Raw genomic sequence first — 17,875 nt, 5'->3', positions numbered from 1 at the left:
TATAGCGTACTCTTGCTGAGGTGTCCCTGTGTAATTCCCTCAAGATGTTAATCAATCCCAAGTCAATCCCCAATTGTGTCATCAAGGACCACAGTTTGTCCCGATTTACATGGTCAAAAGCGGCTGCCAAGTCCATGAACCCCAGATAAATGGCTTCATTGCTGGCTTTGGTATATTTCGCTACCAGCATATACAGGTTCAAACATTGATCGCTTGTGGATCTCCCTGTTCTAAACCCGTACTGCGTGTCCGAGATAATATTATTCTCCTCGGTCCACTCAGTCAGGCGTTTCAAAATTACCCGGCCCAATATTTTGGCTGACACATCAATAAGTGAGATTGGGCGGTAGCATTGTGGGCTATCCCTGTTCCCCTTTTTAAAAATCGGGACGATTATGGCTGTTGACCAAGTTCGGGGAAGGCCCAGCCTAAAGGCAGCATTTATCACTCTCGTAAATATTGGGGCCCATAGCTCAATATTACTCAGGAACAGATCTGGAGGTGTCCCATCAGGACCAGGGGCCTTGTTTTTTGTCAGACCCTCGATTTCCACTGCGATTTCTTTTAGAGTGAAATAAACGTCCTGCCCCAGCTTAGTTGTCCCTCCCTCCTCTAAACTGGGTGCTGTGCCATAATTATACAGTCCCTTAAAGTGTGTGAGCCACTGGTCCGGGAGAATATTTGTCCCACTCACTGGTGCATTCTTATCCTGGAAACAGGGTTTGTTGATTATTCTCCAGAACTCAGTGATATCTCTCCTTTCTGCGACCTCTCTTAAGTCAGCCCAAGCGTCGCCCTGTAAAATTGCCTTCCTTCTCTTGATCTCTTTCTTGTACCTCAATCTACACTGAGCTACTTTTTGTTTATCTCTTGGCCTTTCCTTAAGACTACCTTTAAGGTCCCTTAAGGCACGGGAGCAGTCCCCATCGAACCATCTCGGGCAATCAGTTCTCCTTTTTGGGGCACTAGTTTTTAAAAGCCCATCCACCAAGTTAGTTATCTGCCCAAATGCTTCAATTAACAATGACCCCTCCACTGTAGGATCAAGACAGTCATCAATAAAGGTTTTCCCTCTGTCCATAAGGGATTTATAAAAGTATTCCCCATCTATCTTTGACCACCTAAGCCGCCTCCCCTGGTCTGTTGCTCTCTGATGGATGCCACCCGACTGTTCCCTGCCAGTCTGGGGCTAATAAAAAAGCTCCAATACCACAGGATTGTGGTCACTAAAAGGACTCCATTCAATCCCTGCGGCTATGACCCTATGTTTTAGGGGGCTAGATAAAACAATGTAGTCAATGAATGACGAACAGCCTCGACCCTTAAAGGTGGGGGGGAGCAGCCCATCTTTGTCCAGAGCCATCATATTCATGGTGTGCGCCAAATAATGAGTATCTAAAACTTTGGTGAAAGCCATGCCTTCCTGAGTGTGGCAAAAGTGGGGTCCATTTTTAACTGGACAATGGGACCAATCGGCATCAGTGGGAAGTAAAGCCGGGCAAAGGTGGCAGTTAAAATCGCCCATAACTAGAATAGCAGGGGCTGGTGCCCCCTTGCTCACTTCCATCTCTTGGGTCAACCTATGATCCAATTCCAGGGGGAATGAATTGTTATCCCCTGGGGGCCCATTATTATAGGCATTAAACAGTGTCAACTTTAGCCCTTTGCCCTTGAACCATATGGCCTGAAGGTTCTGCGAGGACCAATTCGTACCTGTCCATGATCCCTGTAGATTTAGGTCCACATATATGGACAGGCCACCCCTAGCTCTGCCTGATCTTGATTTTTGGGCTTGGACAAAAAAGCATTTGTACCCAGGCATTTGAAAGAGACTGTTGTCAACCACCCAAGTCTCCTGGAGGCTAATTATCTGAAACTGATTTATGTACTGCCTCCACTCACAGTTATTGAATTTATTTGCCAAACCGGCTATATTCCAGGAGATGAGTTGTATCCCTCCCGAAATTTTGTGTGTGCCAGCTATGCCTACCAGGTTAGGTGATATATTTGACAATCCCGTTGTTATTCCTAGTGCTATTCCACTACCCCGTGGTGTGTGCTCGCTGCTCTTTTCCCTTGTCTTACTCAAAGCTAAGGTATCTCCCCCCCCTGGTGCGGTTAGCTGTATTGAAGATTTGCCGAGGCTCTCCCCCCTACAATTACACGGGATTTCGGCCTTCTTCCGTTGCCGGGGGGTTAATAAGGTATTTGTTTGTATTATCTCTATTGCTGCCTCTTGTGGTTCCTCAGTGGTCATATTCCTCCTTTTCCATCTAAGCCAGGGGTCTGCTGTGGATAAGGAGCAATTGAGTCAATCATTCTCCTCAAGCGATGTCAGGGGGCTAAACCTATTACGCCAGCTTAAGGGTGCAGGGTTCCTTGCTCTAGGGCCGTCGCCAACATGCCCCTGGGCCCTATAATTATTGGATCTCTCCATGTGTCTCCCCACTGATGAGGTTTCATAAGGTGCTACATGCCTGGGATAAAAATAGCCCAGTGGCAATGATTGTATGCTACTAGAGTGATTAACTGACCCGTACGACATAATGTGTTCCACAATTCTTTTGTCCCTAAAGTTAACTATAATACAGTTACCCGCAATGTCCTTGCGTCTAATGCCTACCCAGTCTACCCTTCTGACATGTAGTATTTCCCCACTAGCGTTATCATTACTAGTCAAAGGTTTATTGATATGAAGCCAATGTGTGACCTTATTGTGTAAGTCTCCATGTGTCTCGTTCTGGTCGCCCCTTAATTCTGGTGCTCCTGCAAGCACTATAACATAAGGGGAGGCTTCCGGTGGGAGATTAATTGTTGGCAGGGCCCTGGGTGGCATCAAAGGGACCTCAACATTGAGCTGCTTTGGTGATTGCGCCCTTTCTGTTCGATGCTGTTTTGTTATTTGTGGTACTGATGGCATTTGCTCGGGTGGGCCATGATCATTCTGTGGTGCCCTAGTATTTAAAGTGAGGGCTCTATCCTGTTGTACCGAATGGCTCATTACTTCTGGGGCCAAACTCCCTTGAGATTGACCGTCATTCTGCCCCATCGGTTGAATGGCCTGTTGTGGGCCTATATTGGTATCATGCGTTAATATACAAGTATGCTGTTCCCCTGTATTTCCCAAAATCCTACTTCTATTTTTTACCTCATTTAGGATTTTGTCCAGCCTACTAGCCAGGGGTTTTATTTGGGTTACAATAAATGATTCCAGGTAGTTTTGTAAGTCTACCACAATCTGCGTTGCCCATAGAGGTGGCACTGATTTCTGGGCCACCTTGTCTGCCTGCTCATCCCTTGCTCTACTACTTATTTCATTTGGGGGAATACTGGCTCTACTTTTCCTCACTTTCCGTTTTTTTTTATATACCTTCCGTGTCCCAATCCTTTGGGGTGAGTTACTAGAGTCTAATACCCCCGTATTTATCCCGGTATCCAGCTGCATACATAGGGGATCTAGGTCCAGGATTTGTGGGGAACAAAAGGGAGAGATAGTCATGACTTCGCTTGCTGGACCAAGTGATAGAGTAGGGGAATCCGGCTGAGGGATTAGAGACAAACGTCTCTCTGTTCACTCAATTTCGCATGATACAGCCCCAATAGCTTTCTGCAGCATGCGATCAATGGCCGTAGGCTTTGAGGCTGGAGATGGGATTATACCTATTTCTGGTGTTTGCGACTTGCGCAGGCTCGAGGAATTGCATTTCGCCCTAGCCGCTCGGGTTTTAACCTTACTTGTCATAATGTTAGCACAAGTGGCCTCCTAGCAGTCAGTGTCTCACCTAGATTTAGGTACTTATTTACAATATACAGTGTATCATGTATTTGTCCGTGTCCACAGTCACTATCGCAAACACTTTTCTTACTTGTGATGAGACTCACGAGGGGTGGCCCAGCCCGGCCTCCTTTGGCCCCTGACGGCCACTGACGGCCCGCCCTTTGCCCGGGCTTAGCCCGGCGCCGCCCGTGCGCGTCCCGCGACGCGGGGGGAACCTCGCGTTTTTCTGCGTCTCCAGGCGCGATGTCGGGCGGAAGTGCCCCAGTGCCGCTCAGCACCCTTGGAGCTGTGGTCTCCGCGCTGCAGCCGGCGATGTCAGGGCAGCGGCAGGGGGACTCACAGCGTAGGCAGCCCAGGTGCAGCAGGACAGGACCCCAGGAACTCGTAGCACCTCTCGCTTTGCTGGGAGAGTGTTGAAAGTGCCCCCGCTCCTCCGAGGGAGCCTCGCGTTTTTCTGCACCTCCGGGCGCGATGTCGGGCGGAAGTGCCCAGGTGCAGCAGGACAGGACCCCAGGAACTCGTAGCACCTCTCGCTTTGCTGGGAGAGTGTTGAAAGTGCTGTCACTTCCACTCCTTTCTTCTCTGGAACTGAAAGTCCAGTTCTGTGGTGTGGGTCTGAATCGCTGCTGTCTTCTTCCCGTGGGTTGTGGTTTTTCATAGTACTCATCTGTGATGTACGGGTAAGTTGTTTCCTGGCTAAATTTCTGTACATCCTTTTTGAGTTTGTTAAGTTTAGATTGTGTAAGATATTCCTTATATTGGGAATGGTCATTATTAATCTCCTCTAGTTTCTTTGTAAAGACAGAAATATGCACTGACGTCTTAAGTTTACTCTCACTCTTTTGTATTTCCACGAGTAAGGCGTCGGCTAGTTGTCTGGCTGTGTTAATGATTAACACTAATCAATTCTTAGTGCATTTCCACACAATGCATGACCAATTCTTCCAGAATTCTTTGTTGTTCAGGAAAAGTCTGGGTTCATTAGCGACTATCAGGCCTCATGGTGCTGTGTTTTTCCGGAGGTATTCAGTCATAAACTCACCGTGTAAGGCAGTGCGAATTTGTTCTTTCTTACTTGCGGAGAGGGCATCCCATTCATCCTAATTCTTTACCGTCTGGGCTACAACTGTGTCTTCTAACAGAGACAGTGCTCTCAGTACTTCTGCAAAAGTTGCTTCATCAAATGTGAGTTTGTTATCCATTGCTGGCAAGGGGTAGGGTAATAGGTCTCACCAGATTGGGGTGGACTTGGAGGTGTGGTGGGAGGTTATTCCTTATATTCAAGGTACCCTTGTTTTTTGGCTACTAATGCCAATCTTTTTCAGAGAGAAATGCCCCTTAATTCGATCCCACAGCCGTCAGCAGTACAAACCATGCCACACACTAACCCTAGGAAATCTACCGGTAGGCCAATGCCTCAGGATTCGGAGGAGCTGCTCAACCATCGAAACTTATGATGAACAGGCTGAGATACTGGAGAACAAGCTGTCAACACGCCATTATCCCAGAAGAACGATCAGACAACCAAGAAAAAGAGCCAGGAATAATTATTGGGAAACTCTACTTGAGACCCAGGAAAAGAAAGAGAACGAAAGAGTAGTGTGTGTCACCCCTTACACTCTGGTATTGAACAAAGTACAAAACATTGTACGAAAACATTGGCACATCCTCATGGGGGAAAAAACACTGGGCGCCGCCACTTTTTGCTTTTAAGCGGAACACAAGCACACGGGATGAACTGGTCCACACCAAGATACCACTACCAAAGATCCAGAACCAAACAACTTTGTGGGGCAATCAAAGACCAGTTGGATACTACCCCTGTGGTGGTTGTGTGGCATGCTCCTTCACCAGCACAACAAAAGAGGTAGATATAAAAACCAACAAACCATGGGTGCTAAAAAACTTCAGCAACTGCAATAGCGAGAATGTTATCTATTTGCTTACATACCCCTGCAATTTGATGTACATGGGTATGACAACAAGAAAGATCAAGGTTTGAAATTAACGAACACAGGAGCACCATCAGATGCAAAAAACCTAACACAAAATGGACAAGGCATTACTTGGAACACAACAATAAAGACTTAGATCTGAGATGGGTAGTACTTGAGGCCATTAGAAGGACAAGCCCAGATATTCAGAAAATTCTCCATACCAGAGAGCAACGATGGGTATACCATCTATGAATATGGGTTACAGGACTGAATGATGAGATACCTTGGGTACAGATTGGGTAATAATGCAACTACAAACATAGGCATACTGACAGACAATATACCACTGGTTTGCGCACTATTTAGGCCATTATTATATCTTCCCTATATACATATAACATTTTAAACCCCCCCTCAATGTGTATGAGAGTAAAAACTAAAGGGTAACACATCTAAACTGAAATGATTTTTATGCCCAGCACTCTTTAATACATTTATGCATCATGTATTTCCCCTGTTTAAAATGCACTCAGGTCCCAGCATTTATTCTCAAAGTTAGAATTTAGCAACTATTTTACTATGGCAACAATTATTATTGGCTTTTCCTGAAAAGGAATCGTAAATCTGTTCTTTTTGACAACATGTACGATGTTCAGGAATACACCCCCAATTCAGGGACATCCTCGTAGAGAACTCTAGAACCTTTGACCTGCATTCTCTCAGAAGAAAAGTCCTGAATCTCTTCTTTCCTTCGTTTTTTATAGCAACAGCAATATTTGCAGAAACATACGCGGCATTTTCACACCGGCGCGTACCCTGAATAACACAAAAAAACGCTTGCGGGGAGAGCTGAGCATAGGTATTATCATGAGAACAGGCGGTGTTCACATGTGTACACACGAGCAGCACCGCCCCGCGCTGCTTGCTCATGCGCGATCCAGGCAAGGCCAGGCTGCATTCTGTATGACACCGGGATACTACAGGTGTTCGGCCGGAATACAGGTTTTCCTTTTTTTCTTCCTGCTGACTCGAGGATCAGGCATGCAGACCATAGATAACAGGTTCTCTTTTCAGACACCGGGAACCTTTTTAAACAGTCATTACGAGCACATGTGCATCCAGTCTACGAGGTTTAATCATTAAGGGCACTATTTAAAGCCTGATTTTAACACTGCTCATTCTACTTCGGGTATGAAAAGCATACTCATCTAGGATCACGGCGAGAGATGCACCTTGCTGTAGTAAGAGCATGAATGACAGTATGAATGTGCACGTGTGGAATACCTTTCCATTTCCCCACCAGGAAAAGGTTGGTTGATAGTAGCTGACTTGTTCAGTATTTCTATTTCTTCCAGAGATTGCCTACAGGGGTCTCTCCTTCACTCTCCTCCCATTGGGCGTGTAGGAAGCTTGACCAGGGTAAGGTTGTGAGCTGGTCTCACATTCATTTAATGAAACTGCGTGTGTTTCACCTTTGCAGTGACACGTGTTACACACAAATAGCCAATATATGTATTAGTAATACATGTGGGGCATTTACTCTCTTATGACCAAATGTTTTGATGTCAATCTCTCTTCTCCATTATATTTACAGGTTTCAGGAAATCATCTTAGGTAGATTGTGACACAGGTCATCCTAACCAGTGGTAACTTCATAATAATATTTTGGTAAGATAGGAGCCCATTTTTTTATTTTCCCGTCCTGATGAATGCTGCAGTCCTTTCGGGCCACCAAGGCAGAAACACGTCCACAAACTTAACCACTACAGTGACGAGGCAATAACTCCCCTTTTCACTGTTCTTGTATTTTTAATTTCATATAATTGCCTATCTGAATAAAGATATTTTGCCAATTATACTGATTTTTAGAATTTCACTCACTTTCACGGGCCCCCACTTAGTTTTAGAAGTGCATCCATGTCTCCAGGTGTAGGCCCGCTCTCTATCAAAGCAAGTTCTTAGAGAGCGAGGATTGCTGATGATGAAGCATGACACCAGGTGGTGTGTGAGGACAATCCTTCACTTTTTGTGAGATGCCAGTATTTTCACTTAGTACCTACTAAGTTTCGGTCATTGTAACTTGGAACAGCTTCTTTTGTGTATTCATGCTACGTTGGAGGCCAGCTTGCTATGAGTGCCCCGTACCTCTAGTTCCCTCACCTGGGACTTCCAAGGGTTAGTGTGTTGCAACATTCTGGTTGTCCCTGACATTTTAGTGGCCTTCCATTGTACACTGTGGATATTTAAGGTGACATTCTGGTACAAAAATTCTAAAATTGGCCTGGATTTACTTGTGTTTCTGTTTGAATGGATCTTGGCCTGATGTTTTGGGCTGGACCGTTCCTGTTGGAGCAGGGCAAGATTAATTTGGTTATGACTCTGGAGTTCTGGTTATCTCTGGCATAATAGTGGCCCATCTATACCTCATCTCTTGCTCAGGGTAGAAGTCTGTCTATTTCAGGCATATTAGTAACCCTTCGAAGAAATACTGTGGACATTCAGGGAAAATATTGATTGGTGGTTGGACCTTCAGTGCTGGGTTTGGTTGGGCTAGCCAAGGTTTGATGTCTTTATTTTTTTAGAGAATGAAATTGAATTGACTTGCCAGGGCACTGACTCATATGTATTTAAATGATTGATGTAAGTATGATTTATATTATAATACTATCTACATTGGGGTCAAATATTATGGTTAATTTATGAAATGCTAAAATAATTTTCATGACTAGAGATCGGCGACAAAACAAAAAATGCTAAACATTTTAAAACATATTACAATATGGTGTATGCTTGGTTGCAATTGATCATTCTTCTATCTCTGTAAAAAAGTATGATATTTTTAGTGCCACTAATTTTTAAATTCAGTAAAATGTAAGTTGGTGTCCATCAGTGACACACTGTAGTAATGTAGGGAGTCATTTTGGCTACCTCAGACATAATAGAAGCCTATCTTTGACATAGTGAGAAGATTTTTGAGGACAGACTGGCTCTCACTGGTATAATAATGGGCCATCCATTAAATTCTAAAGGAATGAGATTCTGGATAGCCTAAACATTATGGTGGTGGCTTATCATCAACATATTCTAGACTCTGAAGATGAACTTCATGCCTGACATAATTGTGGACCACTTTTGACACAATATCGACATTCTTGACCACATTATGGCTGCCCCTTGCAGACACATAGCTCATCTTTGACATATAGTTGTCATTTATGACAACATACTGGCTGTCCTTGGCATAATGGTGCAAAACTGTGAGAGTTCTTGACTAAAAGTATGGTTATCAGTTTCATAATGTTGGCTGTCACACAATGGTCCCCGATACTCTATTTATTGTTGTTCAAAATCATTTTTTTAATTTTTTTTAGAAACAATCAGTAAGCAAAACTAGTAAACAGTACAGGGCCTTTTATTTTGTCTCTCACAGTTAGGGGCACAATAACGGACATCCTAGTTTCCCATTATGTAGATTTTTTGGGGTTTTATTTTCTGGTGATTCAAAGGTAGAGCTGTGTGCCACTGGCATGGAAGATCAAGGACAGCAGATGCCTGTCAGTGTCCCTGAGGAGGGGCTGGAGTTTCACGTTAAGGTGGCCCTCCTTTATGAACCCTCACATTTTGAGGTGTAGTCCAATAGGAGGTAGCCATGTTTTATTTGCCATGTCTGGTTTGCTAGAAAGGTGTCAAACCAGACGAGCTCTCAACCCTGAGCACCTCAAAGAGGAGAGGTAACATAATCATTTGAACTACCATTGTGAGCATATATTGAGTAGTATCAAATGCTATACATTTTATATCTACTTCTTCATGAATATTATAACGGATTTGAATTGTGGGAGATTTCACTAGGCTGTTCATAATTCTGAGCAGTACTTGCTGGTGATTTGAGGAACGCGGATGACTCGTTTTTAGCAGGTGGATGATGATGACGACTTATTGGAAGAGTACCAGGATAATTCCTTTTATTTAAAAATACTTAATTAAGTGCATAACTTATGAAGGCAAGATGGCTGTGCCCTACTTTGAAGAGCTTGACTTTGATGATAATACTTCACAATACGCATTCATGTAGGTCATCGAGTAAAGTTAGAGTGAAGGCGGTGGATGTGAGTGTGAAAATATGGATGGTGGTTGGTCTTTCAGTGTTAGGTCTGTTTGTGGTGGCCAATGGTTTAGAATTAGTGGTTTTAGAGAATGCCATTGCATTGACACACATGTGTATTTAAATGACAGTTGTAGGTATGATTTATACTTCTGATAATACTTTCATTAGTGTGAAGTCAAATAATATATTTAATTCATGAAAGCAAATATATTTTTTATGATCAGAGGTTGACAACGAAACAAAAAATGATAATACGTTTACAGCATATTAACTTCACAATATTGTGTATGCTCGGTTGCAATTGATTATTCTTCCATCTCTGAAAAAAGTAAAAGTATATTTGTACAGGCCCTCTTTCTTTCAAACTGGTCAAAGTCCTACTTCAATAGCAAGTACTATCAATTATTTTTCTGTTGTTTCTAACATTCCATTGGTCCCATCAGAATATCGCCCTTGAATGTTTAAAATGACTTTTGCATTATAGTTCCCAATCTCACATGAGGTTGGGGGTTTCATGCTTCTAAGCTTGTCACATTTTTGTGTCTTAAAGCTTTAAAATTTATGCTGTTTGAATATTTGTCGATAGTATATCAATGGGTTTTATTTTGAAACGTTTCCATTGACTCGCTGTGATATTGTGCTTATCAGTGCACTTTACTCACCTCCTTTTCAAATCAAAAGAGTGAAGTGACCAATTCTCACCAACGTTTGTTTCTTAGTTTTATACTGAAAGGTTATGTGTTGTGAAGTTCTGTACTTAATGACTCACCAGCTTATGTGAGTGATTTAGGTTTTATACCCCACCTTCCTCCCTCTTTTCACCTCATTGTTATTCCTTTCTCTGCATCCCTGTCCTCTCTCCTCCTCTCTTTCTCTTGCACACCATGACCCCTCTCTTCAGCACATGCTCCTCCCTCTCTCGAAGTCACTACCTCAGTTTCGATGCCTCACTCTCTTCTCTCTGCCTAACCCTCCTCTCTCACCCTCACTCCCACTCTGCCCTACTCACCTCGTTCTGCCTTGTCCTCCTCTCTCTGCCTCATCCCACTGTGCCCCTATGTCTCACATACCCCTCCCTCCTCCTCAACCTGCTCTCTCTCTCAACTGCTCTTTCTGCCTCACCTCTTCTCTATCTGCCTCATCCTCCTCATTCTCTCACTCTCTTTTTTCTGTTTAACCTTCCTCTGTCTACATCACACCCCTCTCCCACCACTCCCTCACCTCTCCTGCTCTCTGTCTGCTTCACTATCCTCTGTTCCCCTCTCCATCATCTCTCTTTCTCACCTTACTCTTTCTACCAGGAAACATTGTTTACATCGAATGTGATACATCGCATGCCATCACAACCGCGTTGTTACACCGCAAACCATTACAACGCAAGTTGTTACAATGACTTACTGTAGGGGGCAGATGGTGTTGGATTTAAAACCCAACACCTTCCCTACTATTGCACAGACTGGAGTTGGAATAGTAAATTATACTATTCCAAAATCCAGCACGCCCCCTACAGCAAGTCGTTGTAACGACTTGCTTTGTAATGGTATGCGGTGTAACAATGCGGTTATTGTGTAATGACCGCATTGTAATGGCATGCGATGTACCGCATGCATTGTAACATGGCCTATTCCTTTCTACCTCACCCTTGTTTCTCTTGACCTCACCCTCCTCTGTCTCCTCTCCAATCCCCTCTCTCCACCTCGCCCTCTTGTTCCCCTGAGTGTGCCTTACCCTCCTATCTCTGCCTCACTATCCTCTCTCTTTTTCTTACCCTCCATTATCTATTCTTCAATTTCCTCTCTCACCTTCATCTACCTCCCCTGCCTCTCCCTTCACCTCACCTCAACTCCTCCAACATCTACATCTTTGATACATCCTCCTCCTCCTTCCTTTCTAGCCCTCCTCGCTCTCTCATGTTATCCTTCTCACCCTCCTCTCTGCCTCATTTTCCTTTCTGCCTGTATCACCCTCACTGGTACCGCCTTTGAAATAAAGGTCTTGAACTGCTCTCGTACATGTGGTATTGTGAGTGGGTGTGCTTGTATGTTGGGGCTTTGCAGTCTGTGCCTACTCTGTCTGTCAGGGGAACTTGCCTTGTCCTGTTAAAGCAACACCTGTGTTTTCTTAGTGGTAGTTTGTAAAAACCTTTTCACTTTTGAACGGCTGGCATTCCCAATACTTGTTTTACAATTACCACAGCACGCAGTAGGGATCCTGGAAGCAGAGACAGCATCCATTTAGTCAATCCAAGATTTGTAGGGAGTTTGCAGAAGAGGTGGGACAAGAAGGCAGGGAATCAAATGAGCATTATCAAAAATGGTCAAAACCTGCACATCCTCTTCAATGGGAGCCAAAAAAAGGAGAAGGGCCCTGTGGCTCTTAAAGAGTATGTTCATAGGTTGGTTCCTTCCAGTCGCATTGTTTTTTTACAGTGAAACTGTGATGTGGGAAGATGAAGGGGAGTAAGCCATTGGCAAGTCACATATCTATGAAGGGAAGAGTATCTTAGGAAAAGTGGGTGAGCTGCCACCAGGAAGTGACTTAGGGAGGGGAGGTCTTTCAGCTAGAACGATTCGGAAACCCTAATGTTGCAGAAACTGGTGTGCATGCAGCAGTGGTGTTCTCCTACAAGATGTCAGGCACCTCCTTCTCAGATCCTCGGAGTGGTGTTGATGCTCTATGGGGGCCCACCTCCCGATAACACCAAGTCCGGAATGTAATACTCACAGACTGTTGGAGTTATCAAGCGGGGGAAGGAAAGGGTAGGTACAGCAGGGAGGGAGACCTGGAAATGACACAGGAAAATAATATCAGTAGGCGTTTCACAACCTCCCTGCCCAGATTCAAAACAGATGCGTTTGTGACTTCACTCTAGAGCAATTTGCCTCCCCCTACCTGTAAAGGAAAATAACCAGAACCATGAACACCAGAAGAGAGTAGGGCGTTTGTGTATTCATCTGCCTGGCACTAGGGAGGACAAAGAAGAACAAATACGTTGAGTGACACCCTGTTCTCCAACCCCTCAATGGATCGTCCACTTCACAGAAATTCATGCAACACGTACCACAGAAACATGCTGGTATGGCTTTAGGCGAATACTGCGGGCTTCGCCCTATGCTCTCTCTCTCTTCTGGATAAGGAAAGAAAAGGAACAAACACAGGACAACCAAATTGCTGAGTATCCTGAAGGGTGGCAGTGCATTCACAGTCTATGGGATAAGTAAGTAGCCCCGAACATTGATACTCCTCAATGCCCTGTGGCTCAAGAACATGCACCTCTAATGACGTGGCTCCTCTACAACCCCGGTGATGCCAAAATAGCTGCCTGAGTGTCAGGGAAGGGGTTCACCAATCAGGCGTCCTGCCCCACAACTCTGGCAATGAGGTACATTCAACGACTTGTCTGTACGGGCACTGCCAAACCTGTCTGCTTTCTGCCGACAGACAAGACGTAAGATTGTAGCGCAATAGTTCATCAAAATGACCATAAGCAGTGTTGTCACATCCAAAAAGACTGTTGCGTACTGGTCTCTTTCCCCAAACACAACAACTTGTGGCAAAGTCCCTGGTTGAGGGTGCTTAATGTCCCCTCTGCACGAGCCCAGCCCAGGGTTCTTCCAACAGAGGAGGAGTGCCTAACAAGGAAGTGGAGCCCCACCTCTCGTGGCTTCAAGAACTCGGGAAAAGCGGTACCTGGAACGTGCTCTTACAGCACTCTTACCGCCTGATTATGCAGTCCTCTGGTAACGGCTGGTGTCCGCAAACAACCTGAATAATCGGCAGCGTCCTGTTCCCGGACCGCTGCCTTTACGCTATTTCCGACGTTGCCTCGTGGTCACGTGGGGCGTGACTCGCGGAGCATGCCGGGATCTGTAGTTCTTTAGCTTTTTACTTCCTGGTTCGCGCTAGCGGTACAGCCAGCGCGTAACCGGGAAGGGATCCTGACAGAAGACACTGCAAAGAAAGCAGTGCAGTAACTAAGGAATTGACAAAAGAATGCATAGTAACTTTGCCTGAGCAGGTGCACTTGACAAGAGAAAGACCTTGTCGGGTGATCGATTTGATGGCGGATGTGCTGGAAGTGACACAGTGACATGTGCCAGTGTCTGGCAAAAGAAAGAGCAGAGGTAGAAATGTTGCGCTGTCAGTCCAGGATGAGATTGTACAGGTGGAGTCTCCACTGACACATGGGAGTGTTGGTACTATAGTTGTAGTACAATTGAAAAAGCAGGTGGAGCAGCCAAGTAGTGAAAAGTTAGAACAACCCATTTGAGACAAATTGGGAGAGCAGATGAAGTAGCTTCCAGAAGAGAAAGTAGGAATAACCATGAACGATTGAAAGAGGTTGAGTGCCTTCATCTTGAGATTCCTGCAGAGAGAATAGTAGTGAGGGTTATATGTCACAATATTGCAGTCCAACTATCAAGCAGCAAAAATATCCCATCCACAATATCAACTACCGCTATTTGTCAAGGAAAGACCATGTAGAGAAGTATAGCTTTACTATTCTTAGCTACTTGTGTTGACGATATTGTGGATGTTATATTTTTGTGGATCGGTGTTTCCACTGCAAAATAATCACCCCCAGTCTTAGTGTGACATCTGAGAAGATAGTATTTCAGTAGGAATACAACCTGCTGAGAGGACATCAAAGGAGAAGGGCCAACATTGTAGCATTCTGGAGACCTTCATCTGAGGATGCAATGAAGTAACTACGAAGAGCTGGTGAGTACGGTGCCAGTCGTCAGGTTAGATGAATACAAAGGGATAAGCAGGACAGCTGACAGTCTGAAGGCAGGAGAGAGGTCAGACGCTGCTGTAAGAATTAAAGATGCGAGCATGAGGAGGAGAGCAACCAGCATTTAGGGAGTGGATCACTGTGAATATGAACAAAGGTAGTACAGGGAAGAAGAGGGCAGCTATATCACGTGATAGGAGGTCTGGCTGAGTGGATCTTACAAGAGGTACCAGATTGACAGAGAGGAAAGCGCTCTTAGGTTGTGTTGCAGTGAAAAAAGGGAAGAGACTGGATCTTGAGGTCAGCCATTATAGGCTGGCTGGCTTAGGATGACTATGCTCCCATTGTAGTGCCTAGTAAATAGTTATTTAATTGAAATGTTTTGGTGGCTTGTGCCTTTGCGATAATCCTTTGTTGATGAGAACACAGATACTACAGTTTAAGAAATAAGGAAGAAATAAAGTTGTGGGGTTAGAGAGGGCAGCTTCCAAGACTACATTGCCTCAATGTGCCACATTAGTGAGCAACAGTGCACACACATAGGCTGAAGATGGAGGGGCTAGCATGTTTACAGACTCATGTGAAGGGAGTAGGTTGGAGTAGCAAGCAAGGGGAAGAGACAGATGGTGCAGCCAAAGGGTCTAATAAGCTTATTGGATTGCCTTTCATGGTCTTGATCAATCTTCTCCAGCACACTTATAAAGAAGAAAATGACTGTAAGAATTGTTTTTGTGCAGGAAGGTGTGCCTTCTTGCACAAAAGCAGTCCTGCTTATTTTGCAGGCACACTTGCTCCATGGTGCAAGAGTGCCTGCGTTGGTATTAGGCTGCTGATTGTGTGCCAAGGCAGGCAGAGGACAGGAATGCGCCATATGGCTCATTCATGCCATCTCCCTTTCACGTAGCACTGCAAGCTGTCTTACTGCATTGCGTTACGTGAAAAGATATTAAATCTGGCCTTGACTTTCTGGAAGATTTTAATTGCCACAGTGTCTGGAAGGCCCATGATATGCAGAAATGGCAGCGCAAGTTATTTTCTGAAGAAGACAGTACTTTCGGTTTTAGCATACCAGTGCATGGTGTGTAGAAAATTGGTCTAACTTTTGAAACAGGGTGGGTTTTGGAACGGCATTGCAATTTTGGATTTTGTTTTGTTGAGAATTGTAACATTGATATGGCGGGGCATTGGCAATGGCTGGCTGGGAAGATGGTGACTTTTATAATAGACAATGGGAGTGTGGTGCATGTGATTACCAAGATGTCAGCAAAGGATAAATGGCTGGGGATACTGCTTTGCCAGGATGGTGCAGATGTGTTTAAGGCTCTGTATAGTTTTCCCAGGCAACTCACATTCTTGTGAGGAGTTTGCAATTCCTTATTCTCTCTTTCGCTTGCAGTGGATGATATTCCATGGGCTGGTGAACAAGAGTCTGTGGGGCCTAGGTAAGCAACTGCTACACAACAGTTTGGCCCATCCCTCAGATGTCTCTACATTGGGTACGTATAGTTTGACAATGTTTGTATTCCAGACGGGAACTGGTGGAGGACTATTGAGTGCTTGATAAATAAAATGTGAGATGGGGAAGGGGTGAGATTTTTTAAATAAGAAATTAACACACTTTATAATAAATGTGCAAAATTAACGTGTACGCTTGAGGAAAATAATGCGTTTTAAATGCTAAATACGCCACAAAATTTATTCTTGACCTTTCCATGAACATGTTTTTTCAAAACGAATAAGAGTTATTTAAATGTTTTCATGGATTTCCACAAAATGTTTTTATTTTCACAAAGACCATTGTTAACTAATGATTTGTTTTTGTCATTTATTGGGGGTAATGAAGAGTTCATACATTGAAATGCAGAATTTAAAATGTGTATTTGACTTTTTGTCTTAGTTGTTTTTCCCGATAAATGGTGATTCAGTAAAATGTTTTCTTTTTCATTAATACAGATGATTCGACTTCTACATAGACCATTGTTTAGAGATTTGATTTTGAAGGTTAAAAGATGTAGTAAAAAACGTAGGCCTGAATGAGTCGAAATGCATATGAACATAAAATTGTTATAATTTTGTAGCAAACGTAACAATACTGTCTGTGGACTTTTGCATTCCAGTGAGAAGAAGAGGAGTGATCCTGTTCCCAAGAGAGAATTGAACGCTGATTGGTTGACGGGAGACAAGAAGAGCCACATTTTGCAAAGCTTCAGAATGTGATGTCTATAATAGTGCATGTTGCTAGAGTATGTTACCACTTTACAGACCATTTTGTTTCATGCCATTTTTCACAGTCCCAGATTTTATTTCACATTGCTTTGTGATTCTACTGAGAGTTTCTTGACCCTCTCTTTAAGGGAAGTTCTGCTTTGATATTTTGATGTATTTGAGCCGATTATTAATACTAAAACTTCCTGCTTTTCTCATACTCTTTAACTAGAACTCTTTATGGGTTCTGGCTATCTCAATTTTTCACCTAATTCTTAGAATAAGGATTCTTTTCTTTAAGGAACCCGCTATAATGCATTTATTATATGATTTAATTAATCAATATTGATTTTATATTTCTGTCATATATTGATGGTTGAGATTAATCCAAATTTAACTTGTGATTTGCAATAAAGATGATCTACTAAAAGATTGATTAATAAAACCCTTTAACTCATACCAAACTCTCATTATTGACTGATAATAGATTAGTTATTGTCATTGAAATGTATGTGATGTGCAGCTCTCCTCTTCTCTCAAACAATGACAAAGATTCATTGCATTTGGAGTGAGCAGCGACGGTGCTAGCCGTGATGCTGGTAAACCGTGACTTTTAAACCCTCTTGTTTTCCTGCTACAACAGGGGAAAGGCAAGTTGTGGGGTTGAGAGGCTGAGGGCTATCCCCAGAAGCCATAAGTGGCAAACTGGCAGGATTCATTTCGTGGGAAAAAACTGTCGGGATTCATTTTATGGGAACACGTATTTGGATTAAAAGATGTTTGGCAATGAAATTAGTTATAGTATGATGGAAGGGGGTCCAGTTTGAGAAGTAAGAGAATAGATGTTGGAAAACTGATCACAGTGGGTATTTCAGGTAAGATTATGGGTTGTTTGAAACTGGTGTCTGTTTTATTTTTGGGAAATCGGCCAGTTGAAAGCATAGATTTTAACCATATTTTCAAGGATGTTCCATGTAACGGAGCTGAATGGCAGAGCTGATATCCCTTGTTTGAAAGGCGATGATCCAGATGTAAGTCCTGGGAAGTGCGGACTTGAATACGCAGGAGAAAAATAAAAGAAAACCGGAGGGGCATAAAAATTTGGTTGCATG

The 17,875-nt window shown here is 43.7% G+C and overlaps 1 long non-coding RNA gene across 1 annotated transcript in view; it reads left to right on the top strand.

The window, feature by feature from the left end:
* LOC146817818 (uncharacterized) overlaps positions 1–16,797 on the top strand; it is a 133,934-nt gene extending 117,137 nt beyond the window's left edge. The window contains exons 2-3 of the long non-coding RNA XR_014963024.1: positions 15,955–16,054; positions 16,676–16,797. This is a non-coding gene — a long non-coding RNA (uncharacterized LOC146817818). The remainder of the gene's footprint in view (positions 1–15,954; positions 16,055–16,675) is intronic.
* The last annotated feature ends 1,078 nt before the right edge of the window (positions 16,798–17,875 follow it).

This window comes from Triturus cristatus, chromosome 6 (assembly GCF_964204655.1).
Source record: "Triturus cristatus chromosome 6, aTriCri1.1, whole genome shotgun sequence".
NCBI classification, from domain to species: domain Eukaryota; kingdom Metazoa; phylum Chordata; class Amphibia; order Caudata; family Salamandridae; genus Triturus; species Triturus cristatus.
The sequence above is the reverse complement of the archived record's forward strand: the minus strand, read 5'-3'. Positions and strand labels throughout refer to the sequence as shown.